This window comes from Oryza glaberrima, unplaced genomic scaffold (assembly GCF_000147395.1).
Source record: "Oryza glaberrima unplaced genomic scaffold, OglaRS2 ChrUN-Ctg41, whole genome shotgun sequence".
NCBI classification, from domain to species: Eukaryota; Viridiplantae; Streptophyta; class Magnoliopsida; order Poales; family Poaceae; genus Oryza; species Oryza glaberrima.
Genome location: NW_026267046.1, coordinates 44,397 through 69,162, shown reverse-complemented (window position 1 = coordinate 69,162; position 24,766 = coordinate 44,397). Strand labels below are relative to the sequence as shown.

The 24,766-nt window shown below is 50.4% G+C and overlaps 60 non-coding genes and 9 pseudogenes across 60 annotated transcripts; all 69 read left to right on the top strand.

Annotated features, from left to right (window-relative positions):
- The first annotated feature begins 220 nt into the window (after positions 1 to 220).
- On the top strand, positions 221 to 336 carry LOC127759482 (5S ribosomal RNA). Its single transcript, XR_008014768.1, has one exon. It is a non-coding gene; the product is annotated as a 5S ribosomal RNA (ribosomal RNA).
- Positions 337 to 656: 320 nt separating this feature from the next.
- On the top strand, positions 657 to 777 carry LOC127759437 (5S ribosomal RNA). The gene has a single exon (XR_008014739.1). It is a non-coding gene; the product is annotated as a 5S ribosomal RNA (ribosomal RNA).
- A 205-nt stretch (positions 778 to 982) lies between these two features.
- LOC127759308 (5S ribosomal RNA) lies at positions 983 to 1,101 on the top strand. The gene has a single exon (XR_008014611.1). It is a non-coding gene; the product is annotated as a 5S ribosomal RNA (ribosomal RNA).
- Positions 1,102 to 1,576: 475 nt separating this feature from the next.
- On the top strand, positions 1,577 to 1,692 carry LOC127759503 (5S ribosomal RNA). Its single transcript, XR_008014784.1, has one exon. It is a non-coding gene; the product is annotated as a 5S ribosomal RNA (ribosomal RNA).
- Positions 1,693 to 2,012: 320 nt separating this feature from the next.
- On the top strand, positions 2,013 to 2,133 carry LOC127759436 (5S ribosomal RNA). Its single transcript, XR_008014738.1, has one exon. It is a non-coding gene; the product is annotated as a 5S ribosomal RNA (ribosomal RNA).
- A 205-nt stretch (positions 2,134 to 2,338) lies between these two features.
- LOC127759358 (5S ribosomal RNA) lies at positions 2,339 to 2,457 on the top strand. The gene has a single exon (XR_008014663.1). It is a non-coding gene; the product is annotated as a 5S ribosomal RNA (ribosomal RNA).
- Positions 2,458 to 2,663: 206 nt separating this feature from the next.
- On the top strand, positions 2,664 to 2,784 carry LOC127759435 (5S ribosomal RNA). The gene has a single exon (XR_008014737.1). It is a non-coding gene; the product is annotated as a 5S ribosomal RNA (ribosomal RNA).
- An 857-nt stretch (positions 2,785 to 3,641) lies between these two features.
- Positions 3,642 to 3,760, top strand: LOC127759419 (5S ribosomal RNA). Its single transcript, XR_008014724.1, has one exon. It is a non-coding gene; the product is annotated as a 5S ribosomal RNA (ribosomal RNA).
- Positions 3,761 to 4,234: 474 nt separating this feature from the next.
- On the top strand, positions 4,235 to 4,353 carry LOC127759389 (5S ribosomal RNA). Its single transcript, XR_008014696.1, has one exon. It is a non-coding gene; the product is annotated as a 5S ribosomal RNA (ribosomal RNA).
- A 206-nt stretch (positions 4,354 to 4,559) lies between these two features.
- Positions 4,560 to 4,677, top strand: LOC127759355 (5S ribosomal RNA). Its single transcript, XR_008014659.1, has one exon. It is a non-coding gene; the product is annotated as a 5S ribosomal RNA (ribosomal RNA).
- Positions 4,678 to 4,883: 206 nt separating this feature from the next.
- Positions 4,884 to 5,024, top strand: LOC127759502 (5S ribosomal RNA; annotated as a pseudogene).
- Positions 5,025 to 5,230: 206 nt separating this feature from the next.
- On the top strand, positions 5,231 to 5,349 carry LOC127759290 (5S ribosomal RNA). Its single transcript, XR_008014594.1, has one exon. It is a non-coding gene; the product is annotated as a 5S ribosomal RNA (ribosomal RNA).
- Positions 5,350 to 5,555: 206 nt separating this feature from the next.
- Positions 5,556 to 5,674, top strand: LOC127759460 (5S ribosomal RNA). Its single transcript, XR_008014756.1, has one exon. It is a non-coding gene; the product is annotated as a 5S ribosomal RNA (ribosomal RNA).
- Positions 5,675 to 5,844: 170 nt separating this feature from the next.
- On the top strand, positions 5,845 to 5,963 carry LOC127759341 (5S ribosomal RNA). Its single transcript, XR_008014642.1, has one exon. It is a non-coding gene; the product is annotated as a 5S ribosomal RNA (ribosomal RNA).
- Positions 5,964 to 6,198: 235 nt separating this feature from the next.
- Positions 6,199 to 6,317, top strand: LOC127759449 (5S ribosomal RNA). Its single transcript, XR_008014746.1, has one exon. It is a non-coding gene; the product is annotated as a 5S ribosomal RNA (ribosomal RNA).
- A 205-nt stretch (positions 6,318 to 6,522) lies between these two features.
- LOC127759413 (5S ribosomal RNA) lies at positions 6,523 to 6,641 on the top strand. Its single transcript, XR_008014719.1, has one exon. It is a non-coding gene; the product is annotated as a 5S ribosomal RNA (ribosomal RNA).
- Positions 6,642 to 6,910: 269 nt separating this feature from the next.
- Positions 6,911 to 7,029, top strand: LOC127759408 (5S ribosomal RNA). The gene has a single exon (XR_008014714.1). It is a non-coding gene; the product is annotated as a 5S ribosomal RNA (ribosomal RNA).
- A 206-nt stretch (positions 7,030 to 7,235) lies between these two features.
- Positions 7,236 to 7,354, top strand: LOC127759382 (5S ribosomal RNA). The gene has a single exon (XR_008014690.1). It is a non-coding gene; the product is annotated as a 5S ribosomal RNA (ribosomal RNA).
- A 232-nt stretch (positions 7,355 to 7,586) lies between these two features.
- On the top strand, positions 7,587 to 7,705 carry LOC127759488 (5S ribosomal RNA). Its single transcript, XR_008014774.1, has one exon. It is a non-coding gene; the product is annotated as a 5S ribosomal RNA (ribosomal RNA).
- Positions 7,706 to 7,874: 169 nt separating this feature from the next.
- Positions 7,875 to 7,993, top strand: LOC127759456 (5S ribosomal RNA). The gene has a single exon (XR_008014753.1). It is a non-coding gene; the product is annotated as a 5S ribosomal RNA (ribosomal RNA).
- Positions 7,994 to 8,258: 265 nt separating this feature from the next.
- Positions 8,259 to 8,387, top strand: LOC127759444 (5S ribosomal RNA; annotated as a pseudogene).
- A 206-nt stretch (positions 8,388 to 8,593) lies between these two features.
- LOC127759306 (5S ribosomal RNA) lies at positions 8,594 to 8,712 on the top strand. The gene has a single exon (XR_008014609.1). It is a non-coding gene; the product is annotated as a 5S ribosomal RNA (ribosomal RNA).
- A 265-nt stretch (positions 8,713 to 8,977) lies between these two features.
- Positions 8,978 to 9,118, top strand: LOC127759476 (5S ribosomal RNA; annotated as a pseudogene).
- A 206-nt stretch (positions 9,119 to 9,324) lies between these two features.
- LOC127759343 (5S ribosomal RNA) lies at positions 9,325 to 9,443 on the top strand. The gene has a single exon (XR_008014645.1). It is a non-coding gene; the product is annotated as a 5S ribosomal RNA (ribosomal RNA).
- Positions 9,444 to 9,650: 207 nt separating this feature from the next.
- On the top strand, positions 9,651 to 9,769 carry LOC127759491 (5S ribosomal RNA). Its single transcript, XR_008014777.1, has one exon. It is a non-coding gene; the product is annotated as a 5S ribosomal RNA (ribosomal RNA).
- Positions 9,770 to 9,939: 170 nt separating this feature from the next.
- On the top strand, positions 9,940 to 10,058 carry LOC127759459 (5S ribosomal RNA). The gene has a single exon (XR_008014755.1). It is a non-coding gene; the product is annotated as a 5S ribosomal RNA (ribosomal RNA).
- Positions 10,059 to 10,290: 232 nt separating this feature from the next.
- LOC127759371 (5S ribosomal RNA) lies at positions 10,291 to 10,409 on the top strand. Its single transcript, XR_008014677.1, has one exon. It is a non-coding gene; the product is annotated as a 5S ribosomal RNA (ribosomal RNA).
- Positions 10,410 to 10,678: 269 nt separating this feature from the next.
- Positions 10,679 to 10,797, top strand: LOC127759298 (5S ribosomal RNA). Its single transcript, XR_008014602.1, has one exon. It is a non-coding gene; the product is annotated as a 5S ribosomal RNA (ribosomal RNA).
- Positions 10,798 to 11,003: 206 nt separating this feature from the next.
- Positions 11,004 to 11,122, top strand: LOC127759507 (5S ribosomal RNA). The gene has a single exon (XR_008014787.1). It is a non-coding gene; the product is annotated as a 5S ribosomal RNA (ribosomal RNA).
- Positions 11,123 to 11,292: 170 nt separating this feature from the next.
- LOC127759455 (5S ribosomal RNA) lies at positions 11,293 to 11,411 on the top strand. The gene has a single exon (XR_008014752.1). It is a non-coding gene; the product is annotated as a 5S ribosomal RNA (ribosomal RNA).
- A 265-nt stretch (positions 11,412 to 11,676) lies between these two features.
- LOC127759443 (5S ribosomal RNA) lies at positions 11,677 to 11,805 on the top strand (annotated as a pseudogene).
- Positions 11,806 to 12,010: 205 nt separating this feature from the next.
- Positions 12,011 to 12,129, top strand: LOC127759357 (5S ribosomal RNA). The gene has a single exon (XR_008014662.1). It is a non-coding gene; the product is annotated as a 5S ribosomal RNA (ribosomal RNA).
- Positions 12,130 to 12,364: 235 nt separating this feature from the next.
- LOC127759305 (5S ribosomal RNA) lies at positions 12,365 to 12,483 on the top strand. Its single transcript, XR_008014608.1, has one exon. It is a non-coding gene; the product is annotated as a 5S ribosomal RNA (ribosomal RNA).
- A 265-nt stretch (positions 12,484 to 12,748) lies between these two features.
- LOC127759466 (5S ribosomal RNA) lies at positions 12,749 to 12,889 on the top strand (annotated as a pseudogene).
- A 205-nt stretch (positions 12,890 to 13,094) lies between these two features.
- LOC127759289 (5S ribosomal RNA) lies at positions 13,095 to 13,213 on the top strand. The gene has a single exon (XR_008014593.1). It is a non-coding gene; the product is annotated as a 5S ribosomal RNA (ribosomal RNA).
- A 205-nt stretch (positions 13,214 to 13,418) lies between these two features.
- LOC127759483 (5S ribosomal RNA) lies at positions 13,419 to 13,537 on the top strand. Its single transcript, XR_008014769.1, has one exon. It is a non-coding gene; the product is annotated as a 5S ribosomal RNA (ribosomal RNA).
- A 171-nt stretch (positions 13,538 to 13,708) lies between these two features.
- LOC127759340 (5S ribosomal RNA) lies at positions 13,709 to 13,827 on the top strand. Its single transcript, XR_008014641.1, has one exon. It is a non-coding gene; the product is annotated as a 5S ribosomal RNA (ribosomal RNA).
- Positions 13,828 to 14,062: 235 nt separating this feature from the next.
- On the top strand, positions 14,063 to 14,181 carry LOC127759448 (5S ribosomal RNA). The gene has a single exon (XR_008014745.1). It is a non-coding gene; the product is annotated as a 5S ribosomal RNA (ribosomal RNA).
- Positions 14,182 to 14,387: 206 nt separating this feature from the next.
- LOC127759412 (5S ribosomal RNA) lies at positions 14,388 to 14,506 on the top strand. Its single transcript, XR_008014718.1, has one exon. It is a non-coding gene; the product is annotated as a 5S ribosomal RNA (ribosomal RNA).
- A 268-nt stretch (positions 14,507 to 14,774) lies between these two features.
- On the top strand, positions 14,775 to 14,893 carry LOC127759407 (5S ribosomal RNA). Its single transcript, XR_008014713.1, has one exon. It is a non-coding gene; the product is annotated as a 5S ribosomal RNA (ribosomal RNA).
- Positions 14,894 to 15,099: 206 nt separating this feature from the next.
- LOC127759381 (5S ribosomal RNA) lies at positions 15,100 to 15,218 on the top strand. The gene has a single exon (XR_008014689.1). It is a non-coding gene; the product is annotated as a 5S ribosomal RNA (ribosomal RNA).
- Positions 15,219 to 15,450: 232 nt separating this feature from the next.
- On the top strand, positions 15,451 to 15,569 carry LOC127759496 (5S ribosomal RNA). Its single transcript, XR_008014782.1, has one exon. It is a non-coding gene; the product is annotated as a 5S ribosomal RNA (ribosomal RNA).
- A 170-nt stretch (positions 15,570 to 15,739) lies between these two features.
- On the top strand, positions 15,740 to 15,858 carry LOC127759454 (5S ribosomal RNA). The gene has a single exon (XR_008014751.1). It is a non-coding gene; the product is annotated as a 5S ribosomal RNA (ribosomal RNA).
- A 265-nt stretch (positions 15,859 to 16,123) lies between these two features.
- Positions 16,124 to 16,264, top strand: LOC127759475 (5S ribosomal RNA; annotated as a pseudogene).
- A 206-nt stretch (positions 16,265 to 16,470) lies between these two features.
- LOC127759303 (5S ribosomal RNA) lies at positions 16,471 to 16,589 on the top strand. The gene has a single exon (XR_008014607.1). It is a non-coding gene; the product is annotated as a 5S ribosomal RNA (ribosomal RNA).
- Positions 16,590 to 16,854: 265 nt separating this feature from the next.
- Positions 16,855 to 16,995, top strand: LOC127759473 (5S ribosomal RNA; annotated as a pseudogene).
- A 206-nt stretch (positions 16,996 to 17,201) lies between these two features.
- LOC127759342 (5S ribosomal RNA) lies at positions 17,202 to 17,320 on the top strand. The gene has a single exon (XR_008014644.1). It is a non-coding gene; the product is annotated as a 5S ribosomal RNA (ribosomal RNA).
- A 206-nt stretch (positions 17,321 to 17,526) lies between these two features.
- Positions 17,527 to 17,645, top strand: LOC127759490 (5S ribosomal RNA). Its single transcript, XR_008014776.1, has one exon. It is a non-coding gene; the product is annotated as a 5S ribosomal RNA (ribosomal RNA).
- A 170-nt stretch (positions 17,646 to 17,815) lies between these two features.
- LOC127759417 (5S ribosomal RNA) lies at positions 17,816 to 17,934 on the top strand. The gene has a single exon (XR_008014722.1). It is a non-coding gene; the product is annotated as a 5S ribosomal RNA (ribosomal RNA).
- Positions 17,935 to 18,166: 232 nt separating this feature from the next.
- On the top strand, positions 18,167 to 18,285 carry LOC127759370 (5S ribosomal RNA). Its single transcript, XR_008014676.1, has one exon. It is a non-coding gene; the product is annotated as a 5S ribosomal RNA (ribosomal RNA).
- Positions 18,286 to 18,554: 269 nt separating this feature from the next.
- On the top strand, positions 18,555 to 18,673 carry LOC127759296 (5S ribosomal RNA). Its single transcript, XR_008014600.1, has one exon. It is a non-coding gene; the product is annotated as a 5S ribosomal RNA (ribosomal RNA).
- A 206-nt stretch (positions 18,674 to 18,879) lies between these two features.
- LOC127759506 (5S ribosomal RNA) lies at positions 18,880 to 18,998 on the top strand. The gene has a single exon (XR_008014786.1). It is a non-coding gene; the product is annotated as a 5S ribosomal RNA (ribosomal RNA).
- Positions 18,999 to 19,168: 170 nt separating this feature from the next.
- On the top strand, positions 19,169 to 19,287 carry LOC127759453 (5S ribosomal RNA). The gene has a single exon (XR_008014750.1). It is a non-coding gene; the product is annotated as a 5S ribosomal RNA (ribosomal RNA).
- A 264-nt stretch (positions 19,288 to 19,551) lies between these two features.
- LOC127759442 (5S ribosomal RNA) lies at positions 19,552 to 19,680 on the top strand (annotated as a pseudogene).
- A 206-nt stretch (positions 19,681 to 19,886) lies between these two features.
- On the top strand, positions 19,887 to 20,005 carry LOC127759302 (5S ribosomal RNA). The gene has a single exon (XR_008014606.1). It is a non-coding gene; the product is annotated as a 5S ribosomal RNA (ribosomal RNA).
- A 235-nt stretch (positions 20,006 to 20,240) lies between these two features.
- LOC127759472 (5S ribosomal RNA) lies at positions 20,241 to 20,381 on the top strand (annotated as a pseudogene).
- Positions 20,382 to 20,587: 206 nt separating this feature from the next.
- Positions 20,588 to 20,706, top strand: LOC127759328 (5S ribosomal RNA). Its single transcript, XR_008014630.1, has one exon. It is a non-coding gene; the product is annotated as a 5S ribosomal RNA (ribosomal RNA).
- A 206-nt stretch (positions 20,707 to 20,912) lies between these two features.
- On the top strand, positions 20,913 to 21,031 carry LOC127759485 (5S ribosomal RNA). The gene has a single exon (XR_008014771.1). It is a non-coding gene; the product is annotated as a 5S ribosomal RNA (ribosomal RNA).
- A 168-nt stretch (positions 21,032 to 21,199) lies between these two features.
- On the top strand, positions 21,200 to 21,318 carry LOC127759324 (5S ribosomal RNA). The gene has a single exon (XR_008014626.1). It is a non-coding gene; the product is annotated as a 5S ribosomal RNA (ribosomal RNA).
- Positions 21,319 to 21,550: 232 nt separating this feature from the next.
- On the top strand, positions 21,551 to 21,669 carry LOC127759387 (5S ribosomal RNA). The gene has a single exon (XR_008014694.1). It is a non-coding gene; the product is annotated as a 5S ribosomal RNA (ribosomal RNA).
- Positions 21,670 to 21,876: 207 nt separating this feature from the next.
- LOC127759422 (5S ribosomal RNA) lies at positions 21,877 to 21,995 on the top strand. The gene has a single exon (XR_008014727.1). It is a non-coding gene; the product is annotated as a 5S ribosomal RNA (ribosomal RNA).
- Positions 21,996 to 22,435: 440 nt separating this feature from the next.
- LOC127759327 (5S ribosomal RNA) lies at positions 22,436 to 22,554 on the top strand. The gene has a single exon (XR_008014629.1). It is a non-coding gene; the product is annotated as a 5S ribosomal RNA (ribosomal RNA).
- Positions 22,555 to 22,760: 206 nt separating this feature from the next.
- Positions 22,761 to 22,879, top strand: LOC127759481 (5S ribosomal RNA). Its single transcript, XR_008014767.1, has one exon. It is a non-coding gene; the product is annotated as a 5S ribosomal RNA (ribosomal RNA).
- A 171-nt stretch (positions 22,880 to 23,050) lies between these two features.
- LOC127759421 (5S ribosomal RNA) lies at positions 23,051 to 23,169 on the top strand. Its single transcript, XR_008014726.1, has one exon. It is a non-coding gene; the product is annotated as a 5S ribosomal RNA (ribosomal RNA).
- Positions 23,170 to 23,438: 269 nt separating this feature from the next.
- Positions 23,439 to 23,557, top strand: LOC127759486 (5S ribosomal RNA). The gene has a single exon (XR_008014772.1). It is a non-coding gene; the product is annotated as a 5S ribosomal RNA (ribosomal RNA).
- Positions 23,558 to 23,751: 194 nt separating this feature from the next.
- LOC127759480 (5S ribosomal RNA) lies at positions 23,752 to 23,870 on the top strand. The gene has a single exon (XR_008014766.1). It is a non-coding gene; the product is annotated as a 5S ribosomal RNA (ribosomal RNA).
- A 161-nt stretch (positions 23,871 to 24,031) lies between these two features.
- On the top strand, positions 24,032 to 24,150 carry LOC127759334 (5S ribosomal RNA). The gene has a single exon (XR_008014636.1). It is a non-coding gene; the product is annotated as a 5S ribosomal RNA (ribosomal RNA).
- Positions 24,151 to 24,356: 206 nt separating this feature from the next.
- LOC127759322 (5S ribosomal RNA) lies at positions 24,357 to 24,475 on the top strand. Its single transcript, XR_008014624.1, has one exon. It is a non-coding gene; the product is annotated as a 5S ribosomal RNA (ribosomal RNA).
- Positions 24,476 to 24,637: 162 nt separating this feature from the next.
- Positions 24,638 to 24,756, top strand: LOC127759428 (5S ribosomal RNA). Its single transcript, XR_008014731.1, has one exon. It is a non-coding gene; the product is annotated as a 5S ribosomal RNA (ribosomal RNA).
- The last annotated feature ends 10 nt before the right edge of the window (positions 24,757 to 24,766 follow it).

The window sequence follows — 24,766 nt, the reverse complement described above, 5'->3', positions numbered from 1 at the left end:
TCGTGTTGCATCCCTCCTTTTTGTCGTCTCTCTCTCCCCTCTTTTGACTCGCGCCGCTGCGTCCCTCGTGTTGTGTCGCTCCTTGGGCGAGAGCTGGGGAGAATCGGATGTAACATTTTCTGTAGATGTCCATGGATATATCATTTGCTTGATTCCGTGTCCGTATGAGAAAGTTACGCCTATTTTATGAAATGACATCCGAATGACGCCTAGGCATATCGGATGCGATCATAGAACTAAAGCACCGGATCCCATCAGAACTCCGAAGTTAAGCGTGCTTGGGCGAGAGTAGTACTAGGATGGGTGACCTCCTGGGAAGTCCTCGTGTTGCATCCCTCCTTTTTGTCGTCTCTCTCTCCCCTCTTTTGACTCGCGCCGCTACGTCCCTCGTGTTGTGTCGCTCCTTGGGCGAGAGCTGCGAAGTCCTGGGAAGTCCTCGTGTTGCATCCCTCCTTTTTGTCGTCTCTCTCTCCCCTCTTTTGACTCGCGCCGCTGCGTCCCTCGTGTTGTGTCGATCCTTGGGGGAGAGCTGCGGGGAATCGGATGTAACATTTTCTGTACATGTCCGTGGATATATCATTTGCCTGATTCCGAGTCCGTATGAGAAAGTTACGCCTATTTTAAGAAATGACATCCGAATGACGCCTAGGCATATCGGATGCGATCATACCAGCACTAAAGCACCGGATCCCATCAGAACTCCGATGTTAAGCGTGCTTGGGCGAGAGTAGTACTAGGATGGGTGACCTCCTCGGAAGTCCTAGTGTGTTGCATCCTCCTTTTTGTCGTCTCTCTCTCCCCTCTTTTGACTCGCGCCGCTGCGTCCCTCGTGTTGTGCCGCTCCTCGGGCGAGAGCTGCGGAGAATCGGATGTAACATTTTCTGTAGATGTCCGTGGATATATCATTTGCCTGATTCCGAGTCCGTATGAGAAAGTTACGCCTATTTTAAGAAATGACATCCGAATGACGCCTAGACATATCGGATGCGATCATACCAGCACTAAAGCACCGGATCCCATCAGAACTCCGAAGTTAAGCGTGCTTGGGCGAGAGTAGTACTAGGATGGGTGACCTCCTGGGAAGTCGTCGTGTTGCATCCCTCCTTTTTGTCGTCTCTCTCTCCCCTCTTTTGACTCGCGCCGCTGCGTCCCTCGTGTTGTGTCGCTCCTTGGGCGAGAGCTGCGTCGAATCGGATGTAACATTTTCTGTAGATGTCCGTGGATATATCATTTGCCTGATTCCGAGTCCGTATGAGAAAGTTACGCCTATTTTAAGAAATGACATCCGAATAACGCCTAGGCATATCGCATGCGATCATACCAGCACTAAAGCACCGGTGACCTCCTGGGAAGTCCTCGTGTTGCATCCCTCCTTTTTGTCGTCTCTCTCTCCCCTCTTTTGACTCGCGCCGCTGCGTCCCTCGTGTTGTGTCGCTTCTTGGGCGAGAGCTGGGGAGAATCGGATGTAACATTTTCTGTAGATGTCCATGGATATATCATTTGCTTGATTCCGTGTCCGTATGAGAAAGTTACGCCTATTTTATGAAATGACATCCGAATGACGCCTAGGCATATCGGATGCGATCTTAGAACTAAAGCACCGGATCCCATCAGAACTTCGAAGTTAAGCGTGCTTGGGCGAGAGTAGTACTAGGATGGGTGACCTCCTGGGAAGTCCTCGTGTTGCATCCCTCCTTTTTGTCGTCTCTCTCTCCCCTCTTTTGACTCGCGCCGCTACGTCCCTCGTGTTGTGTCGCTCCTTGGGCGAGAGCTGCGGAGTCCTGGGAAGTCCTCGTGTTGCATCCCTCCTTTTTGTCGTCTCTCTCTCCCCTCTTTTGACTCGCGCCGCTGCGTCCCTCGTGTTGTGTCGATCCTTGGGGGAGAGCTGCGGGGAATCGGATGTAACATTTTCTGTACATGTCCGTGGATATATCATTTGCCTGATTCCGAGTCCGTATGAGAAAGTTACGCCTATTTTAAGAAATGACATCCGAATGACGCCTAGGCATATCGGATGCGATCATACCAGCACTAAAGCACCGGATCCCATCAGAACTCCGATGTTAAGCGTGCTTGGGCGAGAGTAGTACTAGGATGGGTGACCTCCTCGGAAGTCCTAGTGTGTTGCATCCTCCTTTTTGTCGTCTCTCTCTACCCTCTTTTGACTCGCGCCGCTGCGTCCCTCGTGTTGTGCCGCTCCTTGGGCGAGAGCTGCGGAGAATCGGATGTAACATTTTCTGTAGATGTCCGTGGATATATCATTTGCCTGATTCCGAGTCCGTATGAGAAAGTTACGCCTATTTTAAGAAATGACATCCGAATGACGCCTAGACATATCGGATGCGATCATACCAGCACTAAAGCACCGGATCCCATCAGAACTCCGATGTTAAGCGTGCTTGGGCGAGAGTAGTACTAGGATGGGTGACCTCCTGGGAAGTCCTCGTGTTACATCCCTCCTTTTTGTCGTCTCTCTCTCCCCTCTTTTGACTCGCGCCGCTACGTCCCTCGTGTTGTGTCGCTCCTTGGGCGAGAGCTGCGGGGAATCGGATGTAACATTTTCTGTACATGTCCGTGGATATATCATTTGCCTGATTTCGAGTCCGTATGAGAAAGTTACGCCTATTTTAAGAAATGACATCCGAATGACGCCTAGGCATATCGGATGCGATCATACCAGCACTAAAGCACCGGATCCCATCAGAACTCCGATGTTAAGCGTGCTTGGGCGAGAGTAGTACTAGGATGGGTGACCTCCTCGGAAGTCCTAGTGTGTTGCATCCTCCTTTTTGTCGTCTCTCTCTCCCCTCTTTTGACTCGCGCCGCTGCGTCCCTCGTGTTGTGTCGCTCCTTGGGCGAGAGCTGCGGGGAATCGGATGTAACATTTTCTGTAGATTTCCGTGGTTATATCATTTGCCTGATTCCGAGTCCGTATGAGAAAGTTACGCCTATTTTAAGAAATGACATCCGAATGACGCCTAGGCATATCGCATGCGATCATACCAGCACTAAAGCACCGGTGACCTCCTGGGAAGTCCTCGTGTTGCATCCCTCCTTTTTGTCGTCTCTCTCTCCCCTCTTTTGACTCGCGCCGCTGCGTCCCTCGTGTTGTGTCGCTCCTTGGGCGAGAGCTGCGTCGAATCGGATGTAACATTTTCTGTAGATGTCCGTGGATATATCATTTGCCTGATTCCGAGTCCGTATGAGAAAGTTACGCCTATTTTAAGAAATGACATCCGAATAACGCCTAGGCATATCGCATGCGATCATACCAGCACTAAAGCACCGGTGACCTCCTGGGAAGTCCTCGTGTTGCATCCCTCCTTTTTGTCGTCTCTCTCTCCCCTCTTTTGACTCGCGCCGCTACGTCCCTCGTGTTGTGTCGCTCCATGGGCGAGAGCTGCGGAGTCCTGGGAAGTCCTCGTGTTGCATCCCTCCTTTTTGTCGTCTCTCTCTCCCCTCTTTTGACTCGCGCCGCTGCGTCCCTCGTGTTGTGTCGCTCCTTGGGGGAGGGCTGCGGGGAATCGGATGTAACATTTTCTGTAGATGTCCGTGGATATATCATTTGCCTGATTCCGAGTCCGTATGAGAAAGTTACGCCTATTTTAAGAAATGACATCCGAATGATGCCTAGGCATATCGGATGCGATCATACCAGCACTAAAGCACCGGATCCCATCAGAACTCCGAAGTTAAGCGTGCTTGGGCGAGAGTAGTACTAGGATGGGTGACCTCCTCGGAAGTCCTATTGTTGCATCCTCCTTTTTGTCGTCTCTCTCTCCCCTCTTTTGACTCGCGCCGCTGCGTCCCTCGTGTTGTGTCGCTCCTTGGGCGAGAGCTGCGGGGAATCGGATGTAACATTTTCTGTAGATTTCCGTGGATATATCATTTGCCTGATTCCGAGCCCGTATGAGAAAGTTACGCCTATTTTAAGAAATGACATCCGAATGACGCCTAGGCATATCGCATGCGATCATACCAGCACTAAAGCACCGGTGACCTCCTGGGAAGTCCTCGTGTTGCATCCCTCCTTTTTGTCGTCTCTCTCTCCCCTCTTTTGACTCGCGCCGCTGCGTCCCTCGTGTTGTGTCGCTCCTTGGGCGAGAGCTGCGTCGAATCGGATGTAACATTTTCTGTAGATGTCCGTGGATATATCATTTGCCTGATTCCGAGTCCGTATGAGAAAGTTACGCCTATTTTAAGAAATGACATCCGAATGACGCCTAGGCATATTGGATGCGATCATACCAGCACTAAAGCACCGAATCCCATTAGAATTCCGAAGTTAAGCGTGCTTGGGCGAGAGTAGTACTAGGATGGGTGACCTCCTGGGAAGTCCTCGTGTTGCATCCCTCCTTTTTGTCGTCTCTCTCTCCCCTCTTTTGACTCGCGCCACTGCGTCCCTCGTGTTGTGTCGCTCCTTGGGCGAGAGCTGCGGGGAATCGGATGTAACATTTTCTGTAGATGTCCGTGGATATATCATTTGCCTGATTCCGAGTCCGTATGAGAAAGTTACGCCTATTTTAAGAAATGACATCCGAATGACGCCTAAGTATATCGGATGCGATCATACCAGCACTAAAGCACCGGATCCCATCAGAACTCCGAAGTTAAGCGTGCTTGGGCGAGAGTAGTACTAGGATGGTGACCTCCTGGGAAGTCCTCGTGTTGCATCCCTCCTTTTTGTCGTCTCTCTCTCCCCTCTTTTGACTCGCGCCGCTGCATCCCTCGTGTTGTGTCGCTCCTTGGGCGAGAGCTGCGGAGAATCGGATGTAACCTTTTCTGTAGATGTCCGTGGATATATCATTTGCCTGATTCCGAGTCCGTATGAGAAAGTTACGCCTATTTTAAGAAATGACATCCGAATGACGCCTAGGCATATCGGATACGATCATACCAGCACTAAAGCACCGGATCCCATCAGAACTCCGAAGTTAAGCGTGCTTGGGCGCGAAGTTAAGCGTGCTTGGGCGAGAGTAGTACTAGGATGGGTGACCTCCTGGGATGTCCTCGTGTTGCATCCCTCCTTTTTGTCGTCTCTCTCTCCCCTCTTTTGACTCACGCCGCTGCGTCCCTCGTGTTGTGTCGCTCCTTGGGGGAGGGCTGCGGGGAATCGGATGTAACATTTTCTGTAGATGTCCGTGGATATATCATTTGCCTGATTCCGAGTCCGTATGAGAAAGTTACGCCTATTTTAAGAAATGACATCCGAATGATGCCTAGGCATATCGGATGCGATCATACCAGCACTAAAGCACCGGATCCCATCAGAACTCCGAAGTTAAGCGTGCGTGGGCGAGAGTAGTACTAGGATGGGTGACCTCCTGGGAAGTCCTCGTGTTGCATCCCTCCTTTTTGTCGTCTCTCTCTCCCCTCTTTTGACTCGCGCCGCTGCGTCCCTCGTGTTGTATCGCTCCTTGGGCGAGAGCTGCGGGGAATCGGATGTAACATTTTCTGTAGATGTACGTGGATATATCATTTGCCTGATTCCGAGTCCGTATGAGAAAGTTACGCCTATTTTAAGAAATGACATCCGAACGACGCCTAGACATATCCGATGCGATCATACCAGCACTAAAACAGCAGATCCCATCAGAACTCCAAAGTTAAGCGTGCTTGGGCGAGAGTAGTACTAGGATGGGGGACCTCCTGGGAAGTTCTCGTGTTGCATCCTCCTTTTTGTCGTCTCTCTCTCCCCTCTTTTGACTCGCGCGCTGCTGCGGGGAATCGGATGTAACATTTTCTGTAGATGTCCGTGGATATATCATTTGCCTGATTCCGAGTCCGTATGAGAAAGATACGCCTATTTTAAGAAATGACATCCGAATGACGCCTAGACGTATCGGATGCGATCATACTAGCACTAAAGCACCGGATCCCATCAGAACTCCGAAGTTAAGCATGCTTGGGCGAGAGTAGTACTAGGATGGGTGACCTCCTGGGAAGTCCTCGTGTTGCATCCCTCCTTTTTGTCGTCTCTCTCTCCCTCTTTTGACTTTTTGTCGTCTCTCTCTCCCTCTTTTGACTCGCGCCGCTGCGTCCCTCGTGTTGTGTCGCTCCATGGGCGAGAGCTGGGGAGAATCGGATGTAACATTTTCTGTAGTTGTCCGTGGATATATCGTTTGCCTGATTCCGAGTCCGTATGAGAAAGTTACGCCTATTTTAAGAAATGACATCCGAATGACGCCTAGGCATATCGGATGTGATCATACCAGCACTAAAGCTCCGGATCCCATTAGAACTCTCAAGTTAAGCGTGCTTGGGCGAGAGTAGTACTAGGATGGGTGACCTGCTGGGAAGTCCTCGTGTTGCATCCCTCCTTTTTGTCGTCTCTCTCTCCCCTCTTTTGACTCGCGCCGCTGCGTCCCTCGTGTTGTGTCGCTCCTTGGCGAGAGATGCGGAGAATCGGATGTAACATTTTCTGTGGATGTCCGTGGATATATCATTTGCCTGATTCCGAGTCCGTATGAGAAAGTGACGCCTATTTTAAGAAATGACATCCGAATGACGCCTAGGCATATCCGATGCGATCATACCAGCACTAAAGCACCAGATCCTATCAGAACTCCGAAGTTAAGCGTGCTTGGGCGAGAGTAGTACTAGGATGGGTGACCTCCTGAGAAGTCCTCGTGTTGCATCCTCCTTTTTGTCGTCTCTCTCTCCCCTCCTTTGACTCGCGCCGCTGCGTCCCTCGTGTTGCGTCGCTCCTTGGGCGAGAGCTCTCTCCCCTCTTTTGTCTCGCGCCGCTGCGTCCCTCGTGTTGTGTCGCTCCTTGGGCGAGAGCTGGGGAGAATCGGATGTAACATTTTCTGTAGATGTCCGTGGATATATCATTTGCCTGATTCCGAGTCCGTATGAGAAAGTTACGCCTATTTTAAGAAATGACATCCGAATGACGACTAGGCATATTGGATGCGATCATACCAGCACTAAAGCACCGGATCCCATCAGAACTCCGAAGTTAAGTATGCTTGGGCGAGAGTAGTACTAGGATGGGTGACCTCCTGGGAAGTCCTCTTGTTGCATCCCTCCTTTTTGTCGTCTCTCTCTCCCCTCTTTTGACTCGCGCCGCTGCGTCCCTCGTGTTGTTTCGCTCCTTGGGCGAGAGCTGCGGGGAATCGGATGTAACATTTTCTGTAGATGTATGTGGATATATCATTTGCCTGATTCCGAGTCCGTATGAGAAAGTTACGCCTATTTTAAGAAATGACATACGAATGACGCCTAGGCATATCGGATGTGATCATACCAGCACTAAAGCTCCGGATCCCATCAAAACTCCGAAGTTAAGCGTGCTTGGGCGAGAGTAGTACTAGGATGGGTGACCTCCTGGGAAGTCCTCGTGTTGCATCCCTCCCTTTTGTCGTCTCTCTCTCCCCTCTTTTTTTGTCGTCTCTCTCTCCCCTCTTTTGACTCGCGCCGCTGCGTCCCTTGTGTTGTGTCGCTCCTTGGGCGAGAGCTGCGGAGAATCGGATGTAACATTTTCTGTAGATGTCCGTGGATATATCATTTGCCTGATTCCGAGTCCGTATGAGAAAGTTACACCTATTTTAAGAAAAGACATCCGAACGACGCCTAGACATATCCGATGCGATCATACCAGCACTAAAGCAGCAGATCCCATCAGAACTCCAGAGTTAAGCGTGCTTGGGCGAGAGTAGTACTAGGATGGGTGACCTCCCGGGAAGTCCTCGTGTTGCATCCTCCTTTTTGTCGTCTCTCTCTCCCCTCTTTTGACTCGCGCGCTGCTGCGGGGAATCGGATGTAACATTTTCTGTAGAAGTCCGTGGATATATCATTTGCCTGATTCCGAGTCCGTATGAGAAAGTTACGCCTATTTAAGAAATGACATCCGAACGACGCCTAGACATATCCGATGCGATCATACCAGCACTAAAGCAGCAGATCCCATCAGAACTCCGAAGTTAAGCATGCTTGGGCGAGAGTAGTACTAGGATGGGTGACCTCCTGGGAAGTCCTCGTGTTGCATCCCTCCTTTTTGTCGTCTCTCTCTCCCTCTTTTGACTTTTTGTCGTCTCTCTCTCCCTCTTTTGACTTTTTGTCGTCTCTCTCTCCCTCTTTTGACTCGCGCCGCTGCGTCCCTCGTGTTGTGTCGCTCCTTGGGCGAGAGCTGCGGAGAATCGGATGTAACATTTTCTGTAGATGTCCGTGGATATATCATTTGCCTGATTCCGAGTCCGTATGAGAAAGTTACGCCTATTTTAAGAAATGACATCCGAATGACGCCTAGGCATATCGGATGCGATCATACCAGCACTAAAGCACCGGATCCCATCAGAACTCCGAAGTTAAGCGTGCTTGGGCGTGCTTGGGCGAGAGTAGTACTAGGATGGGTGACCTCCTGGGATGTCCTCGTGTTGCATTCCTCCTTTTTGTCGTGTCTCTCTCCCCTCTTTTGACTCGCGCCGCTGCGTCCCTCGTGTTGTGTCGCTCCATGGGCGAGAGCTGGGGAGAATCGGATGTAACATTTTCTGTAGTTGTCCGTGGATATATCATTTGCCTGATTCCGAGTCCGTATGAGAAAGTTACGCCTATTTTAACAAATGACATCCGAATGACGCCTAGACGTATCGGATGCGATCATACCAGCACTAAAGCACCGGATCCCATCAGAACTCCGAAGTTAAGCATGCTTGGGCGAGAGTAGTACTAGGATGGGTGACCTCCTGGGAAGTCCTCGTGTTGCATCCCTCCTTTTTGTCGTCTCTCTCTCCCTCTTTTGACTTTTTGTCGTCTCTCTCTCCCTCTTTTGACTTTTTGTCGTCTCTCTCTCCCTCTTTTGACTCGCGCCGCTGCGTCCCTCGTGTTGTGTCGCTCCTTGGGCGAGAGCTGCGGAGAATCGGATGTAACATTTTCTGTAGATATCCGTGGATATATCATTTGCCTGATTCCGAGTCCGTATGAGAAAGTTACGCCTATTTTAAGAAATGACATCCGAATGACGCCTAGGCATATCGGATGCGATCATACCAGCACTAAAGCACCGGATCCCATCAGAACTCCGAAGTTAAGCGTGCTTGGGCGCGAAGTTAAGCGTGCTTGGGCGAGAGTAGTACTAGGATGGGTGACCTCCTGGGATGTCCTCGTGTTGCATTCCTCCTTTTTGTCGTCTCTCTCTCCCCTCTTTTGACTCGCGCCGCTGCGTCCCTCGTGTTGTGTCGCTCCTTTGGCGAGAGCTGGGGAGAATCGGATGTAACATTTTCTGTAGATGTCCGTGGATATATCATTTGCCTGATTCCGAGTCCGTATGAGAAAGTTACGCCTATTTTAAGAAATGACATCCGAATGACGCCTAGGCATATTGGATGCTATCATACCAGCACTAAAGCACCGGATCCCATCAGAACTCCAAAGTTAAGCGTGCTTGGGCGAGAGTAGTACTAGGATGGGTGACCTCCTGGGAAGTCCTCGTGTTGCATCCCTCCTTTTTGTCGTCTCTCTCTCCCCCTCTTTTGACTCGCGCCGCTGCGTCCCTCGTGTTGTATCGCTCCTTGGGCGAGAGCTGCGGGGAATTGGATGTAACATTTTCTGTAGATGTACGTGGATATTTCATTTGCCTGATTCCGAGTCCGTATGAGAAAGTTACACCAATTTTAAGAAATGACATCCGAACGACGCCTAGACATATCCGATGCGATCATACCAGCACTAGAGCAGCAGATCCCATCAGAACTCCAGAGTTAAGCGTGCTTGGGCGAGAGTAGTACTAGGATGGGTGACCTCCTGGGAAGTCCTCGTGTTGCATCCTCCTTTTTGTCGTCTCTCTCTCCCCTCTTTTGACTCGCGCGCTGCTGCGGGGAATCGGATGTAACATTTTCTGTAGATGTCCGTGGATATATCATTTGCCTGATTCCGAGTCCGTATGAGAAAGTTACGCCTATTTTAAGAAATGACATCCGAATGACGCCTAGACGTATCGGATGCGATCATACCAGCACTAAAGCATCGGATCCCATCAGAACTCCGAAGTTAAGCATGCTTTGGTGAGAGTAGTACTAGGATGGGTGACCTCCTGGGAAGTCCTCGTGTTGCATCCCTCCTTTTTGTCGTCTCTCTCCTCTTTTGACTTTTTGTCGTCTCTCTCTCCCTCTTTTGACTCGCGCCGCTGCGTCCCTCGTGTTGTGTCGCTCCTTGGGCGAGAGCTGCGGAGAATCGGATGTAACATTTTCTGTAGATGTCCGTGGATATATCATTTGCCTGATTCCGAGTCCGTATGAGAAAGTTACGCCTATTTTAAGAAATGACATCCGAATGACGCCTAGGCATATCCGATGCGATCATACCAGCACTAAAGCACCAGATCCCATCAGAACTCCGAAGTTAAGCGTGCTTGGGCGAGAGTAGTACTAGGATGGGTGACCTCCTGAGAAGTCCTCGTGTTGCATCCTCCTTTTTGTCGTCTCTCTCTCCCCTGCTTTGACTCGCGCCGCTGCGTCCCTCGTGTTGCGTCGCTCCTTGGGCGAGAGCTCTCTCCCCTCTTTTGACTCGCGCCGCTGCGTCCCTCGTGTTGTGTCGCTCCTTGGGCGAGAGCTGGGGAGAATCGGATGTAACATTTTCTGTAGATATCCGTGGATATATCATTTGCCTGATTCCGAGTCCGTATGAGAAAGTTACGCCTATTTTAAGAAATGACATCCGAATGACGACTAGGCATATTGGATGCGATCATACCAGCACTAAAGCACCAGATCCCATCAGAACTCCGAAGTTAAGCGTGCTTGGGCGAGAGTAGTACTAGGATGGGTGACCTCCTGGGAAGTCCTCGTGTTGCATCCCTCCCTTTTGTCGTCTCTCTCTCCCCTCTTTTGACTCGCGCCGCTGCGTCCCTTGTGTTGTGTCGGTCCTTGGGCGAGAGCTGCGGAGAATCGGATGTAACATTTTCTGTAGATGTCCGTGGATATATCATTTGCCTGATTTCGAGTCCGTATGAGAAAGTTACACCTATTTTAAGAAAAGACATCCGAACGACGCCTAGACATATCCGATGCGATCATACCAGCACTAAAGCAGCAGATCCCATCAGAACTCCAGAGTTAAGCGTGCTTGGGCGAGAGTAGTACTAGGATGGGTGACCTCCCGGGAAGTCGTCGTGTTGCATCCTCCTTTTTGTCGTCTCTCTCTCCCCTCTTTTGACTCGCGCGCTGCTGCGGGGAATCGGATGTAACATTTTCTGTAGATGTCCGTGGATATATCATTTGCCTGATTCCGAGTCCGTATGAGAAAGTTACGCCTATTTTAAGAAATGACATCCGAACGACGCCTAGACATATCCGATGCGATCATACCAGCACTAAAGCAGCAGATCCCATCAGAACTCCGAAGTTAAGCATGCTTGGGCGAGAGTAGTACTAGGATGGGTGACCTCCTGGGAAGTCCTCGTGTTGCATCCCTCCTTTTTGTCGTCTCTCTCTCCCTCTTTTGACTTTTTGTCGTCTCTCTCTCCCTCTGTTGACTTTTTGTCGTCTCTCTCTCCCTCTTTTGACTCGCGCCGCTGCGTCCCTCGTGTTGTGTCGCTCCTTGGGCGAGAGCTGCGGAGAATCGGATGTAACATTTTCTGTAGATGTCCGTGGATATATCATTTGCCTGATTCCGAGTCCGTATGAGAAAGTTACGCCTATTTTAAGAAATGACATCCGAATGACGCCTAGGCATATCGGATGCGATCATACCAGCACTAAAGCACCGGATCCCATCAGAACTCCGAAGTTAAGCGTGCTTGGGCGTGCTTGGGCGAGAGTAGTACTAGGATGGGTGACCTCCTGGGATGTCCTCGTGTTGCATTCCTCCTTTTGTCGTGTCTCTCTCCCCTCTTTTGACTCGCGCCGCTGCGTCCCTCGTGTTGTGTCGCTCCATGGGCGAGAGCTGGGGAGAATCGGATGTAACATTTTCTGTAGTTGTCCGTGGATATATCATTTGCCTGATTCCGAGTCCGTATGAGAAAGTTACGCCTATTTTAACAAATGACATCCGAATGACGCCTAGACGTATCGGATGCGATCATACCAGCACTAAAGCACCGGATCCCATCAGAACTCCGAAGTTAAGCATGCTTGGGTGAGAGTAGTACTAGGATGGGTGACCTCCTGGGAAGTCCTCGTGTTGCATCCCTCCTTTTTGTCGTCTCTCTCTCCCTCTTTTGACTTTTTGTCGTCTCTCTCTCCCTCTTTTGACTCGCGCCGCTGCGTCCCTCGTGTTGTGTCGCTCCTTGGGCGAGAGCTGCGGAGAATCGGATGTAACATTTTCTGTAGATATCCGTGGATATATCATTTGCCTGATTCCGAGTCCGTATGAGAAAGTTACGCCTATTTTAAGAAATGACATCCGAATGACGCCTAGGCATATCGGATGCGATCATACCAGCACTAAAGCACCGGATCCCATCAGAACTCCGAAGTTAAGCATGCTTGGGCGAGAGTAGTACTAGGATGGGTGACCTCCTGGGAAGTCCTCGTGTTGCATCCCTCCTTTTTGTCGTCTCTCTCTCCCTCTTTTGACTTTTTGTCGTCTCTCTCTCCCTCTTTTGACTTTTTGTCGTCTCTCTCTCCCTCTTTTGACTCGCGCCGCTGCGTCCCTCGTGTTGTGTCGCTCCTTGGGCGAGAGCTGCGGAGAATCGGATGTAACATTTTCTGTAGATATCCGTGGATATATCATTTGCCTGATTCCGAGTCCGTATGAGAAAGTTACGCCTATTTTAAGAAATGACATCCGAATGACGCCTAGGCATATCGGATGCGATCATACCAGCACTAAAGCACCGGATCCCATCAGAACTCCGAAGTTAAGCGTGCTTGGGCGCGAAGTTAAGCGTGCTTGGGCGAGAGTAGTACTAGGATGGGTGACCTCCTGGGATGTCCTCGTGTTGCATCCCTCCTTTTTGTCGTCTCTCTCTCCCCTCTTTGACTCACGCCGCTGCGTCCCTCGTGTTGTGTCGCTCCTTGGGGGAGGGCTGCGGGGAATCGGATGTAACATTTTCTGTAGATGTCCGTGGATATATCATTTGCCTGATTCCGAGTCCGTATGAGAAAGTTACGCCTATTTTAAGAAATGACATCCGAATGATGCCTAGGCATATCGGATGCGATCATACCAGCACTAAAGCACCGGATCCCATCAGAACTCCGAAGTTAAGCGTGCGTGGGCGAGAGTAGTACTAGGATGGGTGACCTCCTGGGAAGTCCTCGTGTTGCATCCCTCCTTTTTGTCGTCTCTCTCTCCCCTCTTTGACTCGCGCCGCTGCGTCCCTCGTGTTGTATCGCTCCTTGGGCGAGAGCTGCGGGGAATCGGATGTAACATTTTCTGTAGATGTACGTGGATATATCATTTGCCTGATTCCGAGTCCGTATGAGAAAGTTACGCCTATTTTAAGAAATGACATCCGAACGACGCCTAGACATATCCGATGCGATCATACCAGCACTAAAACAGCAGATCCCATCAGAACTCCAAAGTTAAGCGTGCTTGGGCGAGAGTAGTACTAGGATGGGGGACCTCCTGTGAAGTTCTCGTGTTGCATCCTCCTTTTTGTCGTCTCTCTCTCCCCTCTTTTGACTCGCGCGCTGCTGCGGGGAATCGGATGTAACATTTTCTGTAGATGTCCGTGGATATATCATTTGCCTGATTCCGAGGTCCGTATGAGAAAGATACGCCTATTTTAAGAAATGACATCCGAATGACGCCTAGACGTATCGGATGCGATCATACTAGCACTAAAGCACCGGATCCCATCAGAACTCCGAAGTTAAGCATGCTTGGGCGAGAGTAGTACTAGGATGGGTGACCTCCTGGGAAGTCCTCGTGTTGCATCCCTCCTTTTTGTCGTCTCTCTCTCCCTCTTTTGACTTTTTGTCGTCTCTCTCTCCCTCTTTTGACTCGCGCCGCTGCGTCCCTCGTGTTGTGTCGCTCCATGGGCGAGAGCTGGGGAGAATCGGATGTAACATTTTCTGTAGTTGTCCGTGGATATATCATTTGCCTGATTCCGAGTCCGTATGAGAAAGTTACGCCTATTTTAAGAAATGACATCCGAATGACGCCTAGGCATATCGGATGTGATCATACCAGCACTAAAGCTCCGGATCCCATTAGAACTCTCAAGTTAAGCGTGCTTGGGCGAGAGTAGTACTAGGATGGGTGACCTGCTGGGAAGTCCTCGTGTTGCATCCCTCCTTTTTGTCGTCTCTCTCTCCCCTCTTTTGACTCGCGCCGCTGTGTCCCTCGTGTTGTGTCGCTCCTTGGGCGAGAGATGCGGAGAATCGGATGTAACATTTTCTGTGGATGTCCGTGGATATATCATTTGCCTGATTCCGAGTCCGTATGAGAAAGTGACGCCTATTTTAAGAAATGACATCCGAATGACGCCTAGGCATATCCGATGCGATCATACCAGCACTAAAGCACCAGATCCTATCAGAACTCCGAAGTTAAGCGTGCTTGGGCGAGAGTAGTACTAGGATGGGTGACCTCCTGAGAAGTCCTCGTGTTGCATCCTCCTTTTTGTCGTCTCTCTCTCCCCTCCTTTGACTCGCGCCGCTGCGTCCCTCGTGTTGCGTCGCTCCTTGGGCGAGAGCTCTCTCCCCTCTTTTGTCTCGCGCCGCTGCGTCCCTCGTGTTGTGTCGCTCCTTGGGCGAGAGCTGGGGAGAATCGGATGTAACATTTTCTGTAGATGTCCGTGGATATATCATTTGCCTGATTCCGAGTCCGTATGAGAAAGTTACGCCTATTTAAGAAATGACATCCGAATGACGACTAGGCATATTGGATGCGATCATACCAGCACTAAAGCACCGGATCCCATCAGAACTCCGAAGTTAAGTATGCTTGGGCGAGAGTAGTACTAGGATGGGTGACCTCCTGGGAAGTCCTCTTGTTGCATCCCTCCTTTTTGTCGTCTCTCTCTCCCCTCTTTTGACTCGCGCCGCTGCGTCCCTCGTGTTGTTTCGCTCCTTGGGCGAGAGCTGCGGGGAATCGGATGTAACATTTTCTGTAGATGTATGTGGATATATCATTTGCCTGATTCCGAGTCCGTATGAGAAAGTTACGCCTATTTTAAGAAATGACATCCGAATGACGCCTAGGCATATCGGATGTGATCATACCAGCACTAAAGCTCCGGATCCCATCAAAACTCCGAAGTTAAGCGTGCTTGGGCGAGAGTAGTACTAGGATGGGTGACCTCCTGGGAAGTCCTCGTGTTGCATCCCTCCCTTTTGTCGTCTCTCTCTCCCCTCTTTTTTTGTCGTCTCTCTCTCCCCTCTTTTGACTCGCGCCGCTGCGTCCCTTGTGTTGTGTCGCTCCTTGGGCGAGAGCTGCGGAGAATCGGATGTAACATTTTCTGTAGATGTCCGTGGATATATCATTTGCCTGATTCCGAGTCCGTATGAGAAAGTTACACCTATTTTAAGAAAAGACATCCGAACGACGCCTAGACATATCCGATGTGATCATACCAGCACTAAAGCAGCAGATCCCATCAGAACTCCAGAGTTAAGCGTGCTTGGGCGAGAGTAGTACTAGGATGGGTGACCTCCCGGGAAGTCCTCGTGTTGCATCCTCCTTTTTGTCGTCTCTCTCTCCCCTCTTTTGACTCACGCGCTGCTGCGGGGAATCGGATGTAACATTTTCTGTAGAAGTCCGTGGATATATCATTTGCCTGATTCCGAGTCCGTATGAGAAAGTTACGCCTATTTTAAGAAATGACATCCGAACGACGCCTAGACATATCCGATGCGATCATACCAGCACTAAAGCAGCAGATCCCATCAGAACTCCGAAGTTAAGCATGCTTGGGCGAGAGTAGTACTAGGATGGGTGACCTCCTGGGAAGTCCTCGTGTTGCATCCCTCCTTTTTGTCGTCTCTCTCTCCCTCTTTTGACTTTTTGTCGTCTCTCTCTCCCTCTTTTGACTTTTTGTCGTCTCTCTCTCCCTCTTTTGACTCGCGCCGCTGCGTCCCTCGTGTTGTGTCGCTCCTTGGGCGAGAGCTGCGGAGAATCGGATGTAACATTTTCTGTAGATGTCCGCGGATATATCATTTGCCTGATTCCGAGTCCGTATGAGAAAGTTACGCCTATTTTAAGAAATGACATCCGAATGACGCCTAGGCATATCGGATGCGATCATACCAGCACTAAAGCACCGGATCCCATCAGAACTCCGAAGTTAAGCGTGCTTGGGCGCGAAGTTAAGCGTGCTTGGGCGAGAGTAGTACTAGGATGGGTGACCTCCTGGGATGTCCTCGTGTTGCATTCCTCCTTTTTGTCGTGTCTCTCTCCCCTCTTTTGACTCGCGCCGCTGCGTCCCTCGTGTTGTGTCGCTCCATGGGCGAGAGCTGGGGAGAATCGGATGTAACATTTTCTGTAGTTGTCCGTGGATATATCATTTGCCTGATTCCGAGTCCGTATGAGAAAGTTACGCCTATTTTAACAAATGACATCCGAATGACGCCTAGACGTATCGGATGCGATCATACCAGCACTAAAGCACCGGATCCCATCAGAACTCCGAAGTTAAGCATGCTTGGGCGAGAGTAGTACTAGGATGGGTGACCTCCTGGGAAGTCCTCGTGTTGCATCCCTCCTTTTTGTCGTCTCTCTCTCCCTCTTTTGACTTTTTGTCGTCTCTCTCTCCCTCTTTTGACTTTTTGTCGTCTCTCTCTCCCTCTTTTGACTCGCGCCGCTGCGTCCCTCGTGTTGTGTCGCTCCTTGGGCGAGAGCTGCGGAGAATCGGATGTAACATTTTCTGTAGATATCCGTGGATATATCATTTGCCTGATTCCGAGTCCGTATGAGAAAGTTACGCCTATTTTAAGAAATGACATCCGAATGACGCCTAGGCATATCGGATGCGATCATACCAGCACTAAAGCACCGGATCCCATCAGAACTCCGAAGTTAAGCGTGCTTGGGCGCGAAGTTAAGCGTGCTTGGGCGAGAGTAGTACTAGGATGGGTGACCTCCTGGGATGTCCTCGTGTTGCATTCCTCCTTTTTGTCGTCTCTCTCTCCCCTCTTTTGACTCGCGCCGCTGCGTCCCTCGTGTTGTGTCGCTCCTTTGGCGAGAGCTGGGGAGAATCGGATGTAACATTTTCTGTAGATGTCCGTGGATATATCATTTGCCTGATTCCGAGTCCGTATGAGAAAGTTACGCCTATTTTAAGAAATGACATCCGAATGACGCCTAGGCATATTGGATGCTATCATACCAGCACTAAAGCACCGGATCCCATCAGAACTCCAAAGTTAAGCGTGCTTGGGCGAGAGTAGTACTAGGATGGGTGACCTCCTGGGAAGTCCTCGTGTTGCATCCCTCCTTTTTGTCGTCTCTCTCTCCCCTCTTTTGACTCGCGCCGCTGCGTCCCTCGTGTTGTATCGCTCCTTGGGCGAGAGCTGCGGGGAATTGGATGTAACATTTTCTGTAGATGTACGTGGATATATCATTTGCCTGATTCCGAGTCCGTATGAGAAAGTTACACCAATTTTAAGAAATGACATCCGAACGACGCCTAGACATATCCGATGCGATCATACCAGCACTAGAGCAGCAGATCCCATCAGAACTCCAGAGTTAAGCGTGCTTGGGCGAGAGTAGTACTAGGATGGGTGACCTCCTGGGAAGTCCTCGTGTTGCATCCTCCTTTTTGTCGTCTCTCTCTCCCCTCTTTTGACTCGCGCGCTGCTGCGGGGAATCGGATGTAACATTTTCTGTAGATGTCCGTGGATATATCATTTGCCTGATTCCGAGTCCGTATGAGAAAGTTACGCCTATTTTAAGAAATGACATCCGAATGACGCCTAGACGTATCGGATGCGATCATACCAGCACTAAAGCATCGGATCCCATCAGAACTCCGAAGTTAAGCATGCTTTGGCGAGAGTAGTACTAGGATGGGTGACCTCCTGGGAAGTCCTCGTGTTGCATCCCTCCTTTTTGTCGTCTCTCTCCTCTTTTGACTTTTTGTCGTCTCTCTCTCCCTCTTTTGACTCGCGCCGCTGCGTCCCTCGTGTTGTGTCGCTCCTTGGGCGAGAGCTGCGGAGAATCGGATGTAACATTTTCTGTAGATGTCCGTGGATATATCATTTGCCTGATTCCGAGTCCGTATGAGAAAGTTACGCCTATTTTAAGAAATGACATCCGAATGACGCCTAGGCATATCCGATGCGATCATACCAGCACTAAAGCACCAGATCCCATCAGAACTCCGAAGTTAAGCGTGCTTGGGCGAGAGTAGTACTAGGATGGGTGACCTCCTGAGAAGTCCTCGTGTTGCATCCTCCTTTTTGTCGTCTCTCTCTCCCCTGCTTTGACTCGCGCCGCTGCGTCCCTCGTGTTGCGTCGCTCCTTGGGCGAGAGCTCTCTCCCCTCTTTTGACTCGCGCCGCTGCGTCCCTCGTGTTGTGTCGCTCCTTGGGCGAGAGCTGGGGAGAATCGGATGTAACATTTTCTGTAGATATCCGTGGATATATCATTTGCCTGATTCCGAGTCCGTATGAGAAAGTTACGCCTATTTTAAGAAATGACATCCGAATGACGACTAGGCATATTGGATGCGATCATACCAGCACTAAAGCACCAGATCCCATCAGAACTCCGAAGTTAAGCGTGCTTGGGCGAGAGTAGTACTAGGATGGGTGACCTCCTGGGAAGTCCTCGTGTTGCATCCCTCCCTTTTGTCGTCTCTCTCTCCCCTCTTTTGACTCGCGCCGCTGCGTTCCTTGTGTTGTGTCGGTCCTTGGGCGAGAGCTGCGGAGAATCGGATGTAACATTTTCTGTAGATGTCCGTGGATATATCATTTGCCTGATTCCGAGTCCGTATGAGAAAGTTACACCTATTTTAAGAAAAGACATCCGAACGACGCCTAGACATATCCGATGCGATCATACCAGCACTAAAGCAGCAGATCCCATCAGAACTCCAGAGTTAAGCGTGCTTGGGCGAGAGTAGTACTAGGATGGGTGACCTCCCGGGAAGTCGTCGTGTTGCATCCTCCTTTTTGTCGTCTCTCTCTCCCCTCTTTTGACTCGCGCGCTGCTGCGGGGAATCGGATGTAACATTTTCTGTAGATGTCCGTGGATATATCATTTGCCTGATTCCGAGTCCGTATGAGAAAGTTACGCCTATTTTAAGAAATGACATCCGAACGACGCCTAGACATATCCGATGCGATCATACCAGCACTAAAGCAGCAGATCCCATCAGAACTCCGAAGTTAAGCATGCTTGGGCGAGAGTAGTACTAGGATGGGTGACCTCCTGGGAAGTCCTCGTGTTGCATCCCTCCTTTTTGTCGTCTCTCTCTCCCTCTTTTGACTTTTTGTCGTCTCTCTCTCCCTCTTTTGACTTTTGTCGTCTCTCTCTCCCTCTTTTGACTCGCGCCACTGCGTCCCTCGTGTTGTGTCGCTCCTTGGGCGAGAGCTGCGGAGAATCGGATGTAACATTTTCTGTAGATGTCCGTGGATATATCATTTGCCTGATTCCGAGTCCGTATGAGAAAGTTACGCCTATTTTAAGAAATGACATCCGAATGACGCCTAGGCATATCGGATGCGATCATACCAGCACTAAAGCACCGGATCCCATCAGAACTCCGAAGTTAAGCGTGCTTGGGCGTGCTTGGGCGAGAGTAGTACTAGGATGGGTGACCTCCTGGGATGTCCTCGTGTTGCATTCCTCCTTTTTGTCGTGTCTCTCTCCCCTCTTTTGACTCGCGCCGCTGCGTCCCTCGTGTTGTGTCGCTCCATGGGCGAGAGCTGGGGAGAATCGGATGTAACATTTTCTGTAGTTGTCCGTGGATATATCATTTGCCTGATTCCGAGTCCGTATGAGAAAGTTACGCCTATTTTAACAAATGACATCCGAATGACGCCTAGACGTATCGGATGCGATCATACCAGCACTAAAGCACCGGATCCCATCAGAACTCCGAAGTTAAGCATGCTTGGGCGAGAGTAGTACTAGGATGGGTGACCTCCTGGGAAGTCCTCGTGTTGCATCCCTCCTTTTTGTCGTCTCTCTCTCCCTCTTTTGACTTTTTGTCGTCTCTCTCTCCCTCTTTTGACTCGCGCCGCTGCGTCCCTCGTGTTGTGTCGCTCCTTGGGCGAGAGCTGCGGAGAATCGGATGTAACATTTTCTGTAGATATCCGTGGATATATCATTTGCCTGATTCCGAGTCCGTATGAGAAAGTTACGCCTATTTTAAGAAATGACATCCGAATGACGCCTAGGCATATCGGATGCGATCATACCAGCACTAAAGCACCGGATCCCATCAGAACTCCGAAGTTAAGCGTGCTTGGGCGCGAAGTTAAGCGTGCTTGGGCGAGAGTAGTACTAGGATGGGTGACCTCCTGGGATGTCCTCGTGTTGCATTCCTCCTTTTTGTCGTCTCTCTCTCCCCTCTTTTGACTCGCGCCGCTGCGTCCCTCGTGTTGTGTCGCTCCTTGGGCGAGAGCTGGGGAGAATCGGATGTAACATTTTCTGTAGATGTCCGTGGATATATCATTTGCCTGATTCCGAGTCCGTATGAGAAAGTTACGCCTATTTTAAGAAATGACATCCGAATGACGCCTAGGCATATTGGATGCGATCATACCAGCACTAAAGCACCGGATCCCATCAGAACACCGAAGTTAAGCGTGCTTGGGCGAGAGTAGTACTAGGATGGGTGACCTCCTGGGAAGTCCTCGTGTTGCATCCCTCCTTTTTGTCGTCTCTCTCTCCCCTCTTTTGACTCGCGCCGCTGCGTCCCTCGTGTTGTATCGCTCCTTGGGCGAGAGCTGCGGGGAATCGGATGTAACATTTTCTGTAGATGTACGTGGATATATCATTTGCCTGATTCCGAGTCCGTATGAGAAAGTTACACCAATTTTAAGAAATGACATCCGAACGACGCCTAGACATATCCGATGCGATCATACCAGCACTAAAGCAGAAGATCCCATCAGAACTCCAGAGTTAAGCGTGCTTGGGCGAGAGTAGTACTAGGATGGGTGACCTCCTGGGAAGTCCTCGTGTTGCATCCTCCTTTTTGTCGTCTCTCTCTCCCCTCTTTGACTCGCGCGCTGCTGCGGGGAATCGGATGTAACATTTTCTGTAGATGTCCGTGGATATATCATTTGCCTGATTCCGAGTCCGTATGAGAAAGTTACGCCTATTTTAGAAATGACATCCGAATGACGCCTAGACGTATCGGATGCGATCATACCAGCACTAAAGCACCGGATCCCATCAGAACTCCGAAGTTAAGCATGCTTGGGCGAGAGCAGTACTAGGATGGGTGACCTCCTGGGAAGTCCTCGTGTTGCATCCCTCCTTTTTGTCGTCTCTCTCCTCTTTTGACTTTTTGTCGTCTCTCTCTCCCTCTTTTGACTCGCGCCGCTGCGTCCCTCGTGTTGTGTCGCTCCTTGGGCGAGAGCTGCGGAGAATCGGATGTAACATTTTCTGTAGATGTCCGTGGATATATCATTTGCCTGATTCCGAGTCCGTATGAGAAAGTTACGCCTATTTTAAGAAATGACATCCGAATGACGCCTAGGCATATCGGATGTGATCATACCAGCACTAAAGCTCCGGATCCCATCAGAACTCCGAAGTTAAGCGTGCTTGGGCGAGAGTAGTACTAGGATGGATGACCTTCTGGGAAGTCCTCGTGTTGCATCTCTCCTTTTTGTCGTCTCTCTCTCCCCTCTTTTGACTCGCGCCGCTGCGTCCCTCGTGTTGTGTCGCTCCTTGGGCGAGAGATGCGGAGAATCGGATTGTAACATTTTCTGTAGATGTCCGTGGATATATCATTTGCCTAATTCCGAGTCCGTATGAGAAAGTGACGCCTATTTTAAGAAATGACATCCGAATGACGCCTAGGCATATCCGATGCGATCATACCAGCACTAAAGCACCAGATCCCATCAGAACTCCGAAGTTAAGCGTGCTTGGGCGAGAGTAGTGCTAGGATGGGTGACCTCCTGAGAAGTCCTCGTGTTGCATCCTCCTTTTTGTCGTCTCTCTCTCCCCTCCTTTGACTCGCGCCGCTGCGTCCCTCGTGTTGCGTCGCTCCTTGGGCGAGAGCTGTCTCCCCTCTTTTGACTCGCGCCGCTGCGTCCCTCGTGTTGTGTCGCTCCTTGGGCGAGAGCTGGGGAGAATCGGATGTAACATTTTCTGTAGATGTGTCGTCTCTCTCTCCCCTCCTTTGACTCGCGCCGCTGCGTCCCTCGTGTTGCGTCGCTCCTTGGGCGAGAGCTCTCTCCCCTCTTTTGACTCGCGCCGCTGCGTCCCTCGTGTTGTGTCGCTCCTTGGGCGAGAGCTGGGGAGAATCGGATGTAACATTTTCTGTAGATGTCCGTGGATATATCATTTGCCTGATTCCGAGTCCGTATGAGAAAGTTACGCCTATTTTAAGAAATGACATCCGAATGACGCCTAGGCATATTGGATGCGATCATACCAGCACTAAAGCACCGGATCCCATCAGAACACCGAAGTTAAGCGTGCTTGGGCGAGAGTAGTACTAGGATGGGTGACCTCCTGGGAAGTCCTCGTGTTGCATCCCTCCTTTTTGTCGTCTCTCTCTCCCCTCTTTTGACTCGCGCCGCTGCGTCCCTCGTGTTGTATCGCTCCTTGGGCGAGAGCTGCGGGGAATCGGATGTAACATTTTCTGTAGATGTACGTGGATATATCATTTGCCTGATTTCGAGTCCGTATGAGAAAGTTACACCAATTTTAAGAAATGACATCCGAACGACGCCTAGACATATCCGATGCGATCATACCAGCACTAAAGCAGCAGATCCCATCAGAACTCCAGAGTTAAGCGTGCTTGGGCGAGAGTAGTACTAGGATGGGTGACCTCCTGGGAAGTCCTCGTGTTGCATCCTTCCTTTTTGTCGTCTCTCTCTCCCCTCTTTTGACTCGCGCGCTGCTGCGGGGAATCGGATGTAACATTTTCTGTAGATGTCCGTGGATATATCATTTGCCTGATTCCGAGTCCGTATGAGAAAGTGACGCCTATTTTAAGAAATGACATCCGAATGACGCCTAGGCATATCCGATGCGATCATACCAGCACTAAAGCACCAGATCCCATCAGAACTCCGAAGTTAAGCGTGCTTGGGCGAGAGTAGTGCTAGGATGGGTGACCTCCTGAGAAGTCCTCGTGTTGCATCCTCCTTTTTGTCGTCTCTCTCTCCCCTCCTTTGACTCGCGCCGCTGCGTCCCTCGTGTTGCGTCGCTCCTTGGGCGAGAGCTCTCTCCCCTCTTTTGACTCGCGCCGCTGCGTCCCTCGTGTTGTGTCGCTCCTTGGGCGAGAGCTGGGGAGAATCGGATGTAACATTTTCTGTAGATGTCTGTGGATATATCATTTGCCTGATTCCGAGTCCGTATGAGAAAGTTACGCCTATTTTAAGAAATGACATCTGAATGACGCCTAGGCATATTGGATGCGATCATACCAGCACTAAAGCACCGGATCCCATCAGAACTCCGAAGTTAAGCGTGCTTGGGCGAGAGTAGTACTAGGATGGGTGACCTCCTGGGAAGTCCTCGTGTTGCATCCCTCCTTTTTGTCGTCTCTCTCTCCCCTCTTTTGACTCGCGCCGCTGCGTATCGCTCCTTGGGCGAGAGCTGCGGGGAATCGGATGTAACATTTTCTGTAGATGTACGTGGATATATCATTTGCCTGATTCCGAGTCCGTATGAGAAAGTTACACCTATTTTAAGAAATGACATCCGAACGACGCCTAGACATATCCGATGCGATCATACCAGCACTAAAGCAGCAGATCCCATCAGAACTCCAGAGTTAAGCGTGCTTGGGCGAGAGTAGTACTAGGATGGGTGACCTCCTGGGAAGTCCTCGTGTTGCATCCTCATTTTTGTCGTCTCTCTCTCCCCTCTTTTGACTCGCGCCGGAATCGGATGTAACATTTTCTGTAGATGTCCGTGGATATATCATTTGCCTGATTCCGAGTCCGTATGAGAAAGTTACGCCTATTTTAAGAAATGACATCCGAATGACGCCTAGACATATCGGATGCGATCATACTAGCACTAAAGCATCGGATCCCATCAGAACTCCGAAGTTAAGCGTGCTTGGGCGAGAGTAGTACTAGGATGGGTGACCTCCTGGGAAGTCCTCGTGTTGCATCCCTCCTTTTCGTCGTCTCTCTCTCCCCTCTTTTGACTCGCGCCGCTGCGTCCCTCGTGTTGTGTCGCTCCTTGGGCGAGAGCTGCGGAGAATCGGATGTAATATTTTCTGTAGATGTCCGTGGATATATCATTTGCCTGATTCCGAGTCCGTATGAGAAAGTTACGCCTATTTTAAGAGATGACATCCGAATGACGCCTAGACATATTGGATGCGATCATACCAGCACTAAAGCACCGGATCCCATTAGAACTCCGAAGTTAAGCATGCTTGGGCGAGAGTAGTACTAGGATGGGTGACCTCCTGGGAACTCCTCGTGTTGCATCCCTCCTTTTTGTCGTCTCTCTCTCCCCTCTTTTGACTCGCGCCGGAATCGGATGTAACATTTTCTGTAGATGTCCGTGGATATATCATTTGCCTAATTCCGAGTCCGTGTGAGAAAGTTACGCCTATTTTAAGAAATGACATCCGAATGACGCCTAGACATATCGGATGCGATCATACCAGCACTAAAGCACCAGATGTCATCAGAACTCTGAAGTTAAGCGTGCTTGGGCGAGAGTAGTACTAGGATGGGTGACCTCCTGGGAAGTCTACGTGTTGCATCCCTTCTTTTTGT